The sequence below is a fragment of the Lemur catta genome, chromosome 8 (genome assembly GCF_020740605.2).
Source record: "Lemur catta isolate mLemCat1 chromosome 8, mLemCat1.pri, whole genome shotgun sequence".
In the NCBI taxonomy this organism is placed as follows: Eukaryota; Metazoa; Chordata; class Mammalia; order Primates; family Lemuridae; genus Lemur; species Lemur catta.
The window spans coordinates 2,602,066-2,610,860 of record NC_059135.1 but is presented as its reverse complement, the minus strand read 5'-3'; positions in this window follow the sequence as shown (position 1 = coordinate 2,610,860).

Below are 8,795 nucleotides of genomic sequence, written 5' to 3'. Positions count from 1 at the left end.
CCTTTTCTAGTTTTCCTGCCTTCTAGATAAGCTTTATCAAGATCATGGACTTACCTCCTCTCCCTGACATCGTCCAATCCAGAGTAAAGTCCTGTTAGGTTTGCTCGGGGTGGAAACCCGGAAAGTATGTGTAGGATGGAATGCGGTTAATGGAAAACTTAGTGATCGTAAGGCCTGTGAAACAATAGCCGCAGGAGTCTGGAGAGCCTGGGGGTTGTAAATCCAATGGTGACCACAGACGGCTGAGGCAACTACAGCAGGAACTGGTTTAGAAAAAAATTCACCCTCCCCAGACTTCCATCCAAACCTCCTATAAAACCCACCACTCTCCCCTTCCTGGCGTGGAAACTCTTTTCTGCCTCCACCCATCTCTACCCAGATGCTCAAATAAAGAGCATTTTGCTACACCTGAGGCTTCATGTGTCTCTCAGCACCAGACCTAACAAGCCCCATTTCCATAAACGTTCCCCCGAATCAATTAACAAACCCGAATCTTTTAAGTCCTTTCCAACATCTCCTTGCCCAGGTTTCCCACATTACAGTGGTCTCCCTTGATGCAGTGAGTTAATAAACCCGATTCGCTCAACTGCAGGTGCGGTTCTGGTGCTGTCCAGCTGTAGGACGTTGGCAGGTCCAGCAAGCCTTCACGTTTCTCTCTACTTAGCTGCTCACTTGCCACTGTTTGAAATCTCCACTGCTGTCTCCTCCCTTACAACAGAAATTCTCTGAAGTGACAACACTCACCATCTCCAGTCCCTCACCTCCCACCCACTTCTCAGCACACCCCAACCTAGCTTCACCCCATAACTCCTCCAAAACTGCTCTTGCCAGGCTTACCAGTGACTTCCCACTCTTGCTAAACTAAACTGACTTTTTTAGTCATCATCTCACATGAATCCCAGCAATTTTGAATACTGCTGGCCTCTCTTTCCAGTTAGTTTGTGGGACACAGGACTTTCTTGGCTTTACTCCTGTTCTCCGGGTGCTCCAGGTCTGTACCCTTCAAACGCTCAACTTCTTCTGCCTGGCTAACAATTGATAAAATTCCTTAGGACGTGATCCTGAGTCCTCTCCTCATTCCATACTCCTTTCTTGGTAATCTCATCCACATTTGGCTTGAATCACCACCCATCTGTAGTGGTGTGTTAATTAACATTTCCTACCATCTCCGGATCTATATGTTCAAATAAGTAACCATGTGATATCTCTTGGATGCCTCAAAAGTACCTCAAACTCAACATGTCCCCAAATGAATTAATTTTCTTTCCTGTACACCCTCTCCCCTTCAATTTGCTCCCTTTCCAGGGTTGACACCTCCCTCTCTTCCTGTTCCAGACCCCTCCTGGGAAGACAGACACTAATGTGGCCCCGAAGATCCCTGTCTCCGAGTATTCAACTCTTGTGTGGTCCCCTTCCTTTGAGTGTGGGCCGGACCTGAGTCTTGCTCTGGCCAATAGAATCCAGCAAAAGTGATAGGATGTATATGGTGATATGTATACGATTCTTCAACACAGGGTTGTGATACCCACCCTACCAGCAGACTCTCCTTAAGAGAGTTTGAAGAAGTAAGTTGCCATCTTGTGGGCTGCGATATGAACAGGACCACCTGTCAAGGACTTGAGAGCCAGAAGTGGAGGCTGACTGGGCAAGTAGCTGGGACCACAGGTGCGCACCACCACGTCTGGCTAATTTTTCTGTTTTCTTGTAGTAATGGAGTCTCACTCTTGCTTGGGCTGGACTCTTAACTCCTGAGTTCAAGCGATCCTCCTGCCTAAGTGTTTAATTTTTTTTTAAGCTGCTAAATTTGGAGGTAATTTGTTGCACAACAATAGTAACTGGAAGAGAAATTTGGAGCCCAGAGTGGGGGGCTGATCCATCAAAAACCCAAAACATACAGTATTGTTTTGGGGACTGGGCAGCCAGCAAACACTGGAAGGGCCCAGGAAGAATGTTGGTGGAACCCTGGTGGGCTCTGAGGCTGTTGAGAGCTTAAAGAAGAGGGGAGAAAATGTTATTAGAAGATGGAGAAAAGAATATTATTGTTCTGTATTGTGGAAAGTTTAGTAAAACTATTGTCCACAGTAATATGGGAAATAGAATAGGTATCCAATGAACTGATGAATCTGGCTAAGGAGATTTCCAGGGAAAATGTTGCAAGTACCAACTACAATCACATGAAGGATCTCAGGCAAGACCTGCCAAGCCAAGCCCTTCTGGAATTCCTGATCCACAAAATATGAGCAAAGTAAAGTGGTTGTTTTAAACTGAGAGAGGAGTTTTAAGTGTACAATTCAGTGGCACTTAGTACGTTGACAGTATTGTGCACCCATCGCCACTATCAATTTCCAAAACTTTTCCATCATCCTAAACAGAAACTGTGTAGTCATTAATATCTCCCCATCTCTCCATCTCTCCAGTTCCTAACCTCTATTCTACTTTGTCTCTATGACTGTGCCTATTCTAGGTACTTTATGTAAGTGGAACCATATGTTTTTGTTTGATTTATTTCACCCAGCATAATGTTTTCAAGATTCATCCATCTTGCAGCATGTATCAAAACTTCATTCCTTTCTATGGCTGAGTAATATTCCATTGTATTTAATATAGATAGATATACCGCAATTTGATGGAACATTCATCTGTTGATGGACACAAGTTTTTTTCCACCTTTGGCCATTGTGAACAATGCTGCTATGAATACTGTCTAGAAGTGTCTGAGACCCTGTTTTCTGCTTTTTAGGGCACATACCTGAGAGCGGAATTGCTGGGTCATATGGTGATTCTACGTGTAGCTTTTTGAGGAACCATGAAATTTTCTTCCACAAGACTCTACCATTTTATTAAACACATTCCCACCAACAATTGATTTCTGTATTTTTGATACAAAATTTTATGAACACCTACTTGTTAAATATTATAATTCAGATTAAGTTGATTAATGTAAATCAATATCTACATTTGGAACATTATATTAAAAATAAATATATTTTAAATTCATACTAAAAGCTTTTAGACAAATATGGTATCTAAAAAGCCAAGTGGTGCAATCTTCAGGAAAAGAAGGAAAATACATGTAGAAATGAATCAAAATTATAGGGGACAATTTAAAGTTTGGCTAGAAAAACAGTATTCCAGCTATTGAAAATGACTGAGTCCTTTAACACTGATGTTATCAGAACAGGACTGCCATCAGAGGTAACTAAAGAATCTTTTTCAAGAAAATGAAGAGAAATGTTAGAAGTTTCAGAAACTAGTGACCATATGTATGAGTAAAAAGTAAAAAGATGCCATTTGAAATAAGTTTTAATAATTCTCCATTGTGGCTGCTTTTTTGTGATAAGAAAAGAATGAGTTTAATAGAACACAAATCTAAAAAAGAACAAAATGTAGATGTTAGGGAATCTATTTCACATAATGGTCAAAGAATTTCTAAAGACTTTTTTCTTTAATGTTCTAATGGCAAGTGAATTCAGTGTGAGTAGCTTATTTATTTCAAAAGTTTGTCTTTATTTTTCATGTGTAATTTTCTGTAATAATGCAACAAAATCAAATTTTTGCAACTCAAAAAAGGTTTCAAAAATTGGAAAACTTTAAACAGAATTTTTCTTGTTGGTTTGTGTTTTTAGAGACAGGGTCTCAGTCACCCAGACTGGTGTGCAGTGGCATGATCACAGCTCACTGCAACGTGAAACTCCTGGGCTCAAGTGATCCTCCTACCTCAGCCATCTGAATAGCTAGGACTATAAGCATGTGCCACTATGCTTAGCTAATTATTTGAGACAGGGCATTGCTCTGTTGCCTGGGCTGGAGAGCAATGGCCTCATCATAGCTCACTGCAATCTCAAACTCCTGGGCTCAAGGGATCCTCCTGCCTCAGCTTCCCGAGTAGCTAGCACTACAGGCATGCACCACCATGCCCAGCTAATTTTTCTACTTTTTAGTAGAGACGAGGTCTTGCTCTTGCTCAGGCTGGTCTCAAACTCCTGGCCTCGACTGATCCTCACACCTCAGCCTCCCAGAGTGCTAGGATTATAGGCCAATTTTTTTTTTTTTTTTTTACTATTTTGTAGAGATGGGGGTCTCACTGTATTGCCCAGGCTGGTCTCCACCTCCTGGCCTCAAGTGATCTTCTCACCTCAGCCTCCCAAACTACTGGGATTACAGGCATGAGAGCCACTGGGCCTGCCCTAAACAGAATTTTTGACCAGGAAACTTCTGTGTTTTATTGTGATGCTTTTCTAAAATGGAAGTGTCCTTAAAAAAATATTCAGGCTGGGTGCAGCAGTTCATGCCTGCAGTCTGGGCACTTTAGGAGGCCGAGGCAGGAGGATTGCTTAAGGCCAGAAGTTCAAGACCAGCCTGGGCAACACAGCGAGACCCTGTCTCTACAAAAAATTTTTAGAAATTAGCTGGGCGTGGTGGCGCATGCCTGTAGTCCCAGCTACTGAGGAGCCTGAGGCAGGAGGATGGCTTGAAGTCCAGCAGTTGGAGGCAGCAGCAGTGAGCCACGATCACACCACTGCACTCCAGCCTAGGTGACAGAGCGAGACCCTGTCTCTAAAATATAATAAAAAAGAAATAACATATTCAAACTGACAGTTTAATAAATGATGTTTTGCAGAATACAATAAAATCAAATAAACAACAATAGATAATTGGAGTGATTTTAGATGTTACACTTTAAGCAAAAAATATTTTACATCTTAGAGAATCACAAAAAAATTATTGGAAGTCCACACCATGGCATGTTTTTAACTTTAGATGAATTTATAGCTAATAATAAAAAGGATGCTTTATATGTACAATAAAATTAAAAACAAATATATAATGCTACTAGAAAATCATGTTAGATTTGAAGTACTATCAACAATAAAAGCAGCCAATACTTACTTTTTGATTGTATACCAGACGCCCATTGTGAGCAACTGTGCCAGACTATGAGGCATGCTCACATTAAGAAACTTCTAATAAAAGTTGTTCCCACTTTGTAGTTTGGTAATTAAAATTTAAAAAGTTGTATTGAGGCTAGGTGCAGTGGCTCATGCCTAATCCCAGCACTTCGGGAGGCCAAGGCCGGAGGATCACTTGAATACAGTTGAGACCAGCCTAAGCAACATAGCAAGACCCCATCTCTATAAAAGATTTTAAAAATTAGCCAGGCTTGGTACTGTGTGCCTGTAGTCCCAGCTATTCCGGAGGCTGAGGTGGGCGGATCGCCTGAGCCCAGGAATATGAGGTTGTAGTGAGCTATGATGACACCACTGCACTCCAGCCTGGGCAACACAGCCAGACACCATCTCAAGGGGAAAAAAAAGAAAGGAAGAAAGAAAGAGAGAGAGAGAGAGAGAGAGAAGGGGAAGGAAGGAAGGAAGGAAGGAAGGAAGGAAGGAAGGAAGGAAGGAAGGAAGGAAGGAAGGAAGGAAGGAAATGTTGTAATGACTTTATTGAAATCAAAGGAAAAACTGAAAGGTCCAGCTTATGAAATTAGAGGATAGAAAAAGATACTAACATAAAAAATGCATGTGGCCAAGAATATAATGGAGCCAACATGGCAGGTTATGCAAGGCTGCCACTATTTGCCCAATAAAATGGAAAAGTGGAAATACGCCACTATTTCCCCAATAAAATGATTCTGCTGAACTTGTCTTTCTCAGCTCATAATCTTAATATCCAAAAATGCTGACATGAAATAAAAAAATTTTTTGAGACAGGGTCTTGCTATGTCGTCTAGGCTGGAGTGCAGTGGTGTGATCGTGGCTCACTGCAACCTCAAATTCCTGGGCTCAGGTAATTTTCCTGCCTCAGCCTCCCAGGTAGCTGGGAGTACAGGTGTGTGCCACAACTGGCTACTTTTTCTATTTTTTGACAGGATCTCACTAAGTTGCTCATGCTAGTCTAGAACTCCTGGTGTTAAGTGACCCTCCTGTGTCAGCCTCCCAAAGTGCTGTGATTACAGGCATGAGCTACTACACCCAGCTGTGAAATCAAATTGAGTAACTTTTTTTAGCATTGTATATTTGTGTGTATTTGTGTGTATGTATGAAGTCAATGAGCAGATGGCATATTCTTATGTCTGTTTTAAAAACTACATTAATCAGAAAGATTTTAGAATTAAAATAATCCTAGCTACTCAAGAAGCTGACACAGGAAGATGGCTTGTGCTCAAAAGCAAGATGCTGTCTCAAAGAAAAAACAAACAAACAAAAACAAAATTACATTAAAAACTCGTACACATACCTCATGAGGATCAAGATCAAATGCAATCAAGGCCCTTCACAAATTAAAGACATTTATAAATATTGAATTATTTACCAAATGAAAAAACACACTATGCTGACATCAAAAGCATCTTGGTGTAAACAGATTACAAATTGTTATCACTCTATCTGTGTGGGATGATATTCTGAACCAAGTGGAAACGTTAATAAAGCTCTGCTATAAAAAACATAAGCTTATACATAAAGCTGAATGTTTAATAGGCCTGTCCCTTTGCTTACGACAAATAAAAGTAACTTTCAAAGTATATTTGATCAATGTTAAATTTTAGGAAAAGATATTAAAACACTGCCTGAATTTTAAAATAAACTAAAAGTATAGATATTGGAAATGAATCACTGAATGACTGTCATTTATTAAGGGAAAAGTACATATCAAATAGAAATTAAGATTATAGATGCCTTAATTTCACATTTGAAATAGAGATATAAAAAATTAAAATGTCTTTACACTTTGAATTTTTCACTGGAGACTTTATTTTCTATGAATACATCTGATTTACACAAAGCAGCCACTTATTTGACTCTTAAATTTTCTCATGATTTAAGTCCTACAGAAATTTCATCTGAAATGGTTTTAAGCAATATGCAATCAATAGTTTGTGATAACAAATTTACATTCTGTATGGATCTTCCAAAACTGATTCACAAATTTTGCCTACTGCAATCTTACCAGCTTCAGAAGTGGCTTTGAGAAGTCTTTTAATAATACCAGGCACAGCGGCATATTTTTAAAAAATTTCAATAAGTTGAAGTTAATAATTAAGATAATCACTTGATCAAGAGAAATTCACATGACAATTCTCTCAAGTGAAAACGAGATATTAAAAACAGATTTGGAAATATTAATGAGTTTGTTTCTATTAAAGCCAGGTAAATAAAATTATAAATTGGTTTTTATATAAATATATTTAAACTTAAAATATTTTGAGTTTTAATATACCTACTTTCCAATTTTTCAATGGTACTTCACTTACTTTAACAGTCCAGAAAAAAATATTAAAAAATACATTTTATTCAAGCTCCGGTCTTGCTCCCCTACGTGGAGTCGGGACTGGCTGGGAGGGAGTCTGAGGGGACCTTCTGAAGTGAGGTGATGCTCAGGACGCTGAGAAGGGTTTGCGGTACAAAGGTGTACACACTGGTCAAAATTCAGCAAATGTTACCCTACAAGCATTCATTTCATTTGATGTTAAGTTTTACATCAAATGAAAAAAGAACTGTGAATAATGAACTCTAGTTAATGATAAGCATGCTGAAGTAGTTAGGGGAAGGCAGATTGAAGTCTATAATTGACTTTGAAAGGAATCAAAAATAAAATGGGCTAATGGAGGCTTGGTTAGATGTGATAAAGCAAGTAAAATATGAGTGGTACAGTCAGGTGGTGGGTATACAGATGTGCAAAGTAAAATGCATTCAACTTTGCTGTAAATTGCAAATGTCCATAACAAAGTGTTGGGGCAGTGGGGGAGAAGGTAGCTCTAGTCCTCTAGCCCTTTGCTTCAAATGCTGGTCCGTCTGAGAGCTGGGAAGGTCCAGCAGGAGCCTCCTCTAAGCTTTGGAGTCTCTCCAGGTGGGACAACGGGCTAGATCTGGTTATGGTAAGGAAAAACCCCCATCTATTACTTAGCACAGCAACCACCTGAGACCCCCACCCCTCACGGAAGACCCACATTAGCATATGACTAACCTAACATCTAGTACATCAGCATAACACTAAACCTAATTACCTGGTGCAAGACACTAACCTAACACCTAGTACATTAACATATCAGTAATCTAACATCTGGCATATCAGCATAACACTAATCCTATTGCCTAGTGCAAACACTAAACTTATTACCTGGCGGGCATTAGTCACCTGAGACCCCTCCCCTTGGATCACTCCAACTTAATAAAAATGGGAAAAATTGGGTAGACGGTGCTCAGAATTTGGTGGCGAGACCCCTCTGAGCCTGCCAGTGAATAAACATTGATTCTCCAACTCTCCCTGTGCCGGTCGGTTTGTCCTTGGGACCACCCGCTGTAACACTTGCCGTAACAGTTAAAACACCCTAAGGCAGAAGTGGGCAAGCCCTAAGGGCAGGGGTCCCCACCCTTTTTGGCACCAGGGAATGGTTTCATGGAAGACAATTTTTCCATGGACCGAGGGTGGGGGGTGTCGTGGGTTGCGGGGAGGTGGTGCAGAGCTCAGGCGGTGATAATGCAGCCTGTTTCCTAACAGGCCATGGGCTGGCACCGGGCTGCGGCTGGGGGCTTGGGGACCGAAGCTTAAGAGAGATGGATCAAGTGTTGGAGGAAAGAAAGAGCAGAAAGCAGAATCTTATTAGGCAAGGGGAGTTAAGAAGTTTGCTCCCCAAACAGGCTGGGGCTTGGGCCTGGACTCAGGCCCTTTCTCCCTTATCCCCTTGAATCTCCCCTAGTTTTCCTTCCACTCTGTCAAGCACAAGACAAGGCCAAGGCTGACAGATTTGCTGGTAAAGAAATACGAGCCCTTTTCAGATTCAGTTTATTATTTGC